Below are 2053 nucleotides of genomic sequence, written 5' to 3' on the forward strand. Positions count from 1 at the left end.
CTGCTCCCCTCAGCATTGTATTTCAGTCAATCTGCCTGTTTCTGTTCCCCACTCTGTCTCTGGTGAATCCTCTCACCCCCCACAACTCTAACCTGTACCCCAGTTTTGTATGCATAAATAAATCTTTTTTAAAAAAGGAACTTACTATAGAACTTTATCATAATAAAAAATCATCTAGTCTCTCATTTCATAGCATTATATATAAAAATAATTTCAAAACAAAGTATTAAAATCAGTTCTAGAAATTTGAAATTACAACACTCAATTTAAGAACTGCTTGCAAGTATATCTGAGCAGTAGTCATTACTCAGATACCATGGCCCATTCAATACCTTCAATAAAACCACAAGCACTGGGATACAAGTCTCCCTCATAGCTCCTTACTCAAGCCCTGCTCTGATACTGTCATCATCAAGACGCAAACCATTTCTACTTTCTTTATCCAACTCCCACAGGTCATTCCCTAGCTCTCTGTCACCTTTGTTCAAATCTGCAGGCTCAAGTTAGACAGAGATCAATAGCAAATTATTTCTGTAAAGGGCCAATAGTAAATATTTTAGGCTTTACAAACCACAAGGCAAGATCAAGAATATAATGTAGGTACTTAAATAATAGGAAAAAATTCTCACTACTTTTTTTACAAATTAAAAATACAATAACTGACTACAATGCTTTATAATATAGGTCTATCAAAAAGAATGGTATTCTTTTGGGAGGTAACAATTCACTTCACTCATCAAAGTTAGTGTTCCATCAAATCAACTGCAAATGTTCATCTGTAAAAAACATTCTTAGCTCACAGGCCATCAAAGACAAGTAATAGGCTGAATTTGACCAAATACATCAACCTTTTACAAACCAAGATTAAAAATCAGAGGGACACAGGGTAACTTTGGGCTGCTACTGTACTAGTCATGGCTACTATGCTTCTGCTTACTGCTTTGGGAGCTTAACTACAACTCAAAGACAACTTCCAAAGGGATATAAGTTGGAGTTTAAAACAATTATGCTCGGTTATGTTAAGGTGTGAACTTACAAGGAAATCGGATCCTCAATAAAATACTTTTCTCCGGGTAAATAAAAGAATCATATGTAAATTGTAGGCAAATTTTAAAAATCACATCAGGTCTTAACAAGTCATACAGAAAAAACACTACACCCAGGAAGAAATAGAGCCTGTATTTGCCTAAACTGTGTTTCTACAAGACTTGTGAGCTAAAAAGCATTGGTAATGTAAAAGGAAGTGGAGGCAATCACTACACTACTTCCTTTGTTCTCAATCCTTCTTACACTGAAAAAAATGTATGACTTCAAAAATAAACAGCAATAATTTTTACTCATTATAGGAAAAAACACCTCCCAGCTTCTAGATCAGGGGTGAACAAACTACAGCTCACTGCTTATTTCTATATAGCCAGCTTGAAATCATTTTACATTTTTTTTTTTTTTTTTTTTTTTTTTTTTTTTTTTTTTTTAAGATTTATTTATTTATTTATACAAGCACTGGGTACAGTCAGAAGCACGGGAGGGTGAGAGAATTCACCAGAGCCAGAGTGGGGAGCAGAGCAGGCAGAAGGACCAAAGCACACTGCTGAGGGGAGCAGCGGGCGGCAGGAGAGGTCTGCGCGCCATGTGGGACCCTCCTCTGGTGGCCGGGGAGCAGCCGGGGATTGAACCGGCGCTGCAGAGGCTGCGGGCAGCTTCACAACCCAGCGCTCAACCGCTGCGCCACCGGGGAGGCCCATTTTACATTTTTAAATGGTGGGGGAAAGTTTCTTAAGTAACTTTTTATGATACGTGAACATAATATGAAATTCAAATTTTAGTGTCCATAAATTAAGTTTTATGGGAACAGAGCCATATTAGTTTCCAAATTGTCTATGGTTACTCTTTCGCCCTGCAATAGCACAGCTTCAGTAGTTATGACACAGCACACCCAGCTCTCTTTACAGAAAAACTTTGCCAAACTATATCCTAGATTATCAGCACTTTCATAACTAGAGGTTTCGGCCGCCAAACTAAAAACTACTTTGTTTTAGCAATTAAATAGGTT

This window comes from Talpa occidentalis, unplaced genomic scaffold, assembly GCF_014898055.3.
Source record: "Talpa occidentalis isolate TD23 unplaced genomic scaffold, MPIMG_talOcc4v2.1 talOcc4.2, whole genome shotgun sequence".
Classification (NCBI taxonomy): domain Eukaryota; kingdom Metazoa; phylum Chordata; class Mammalia; order Eulipotyphla; family Talpidae; genus Talpa; species Talpa occidentalis.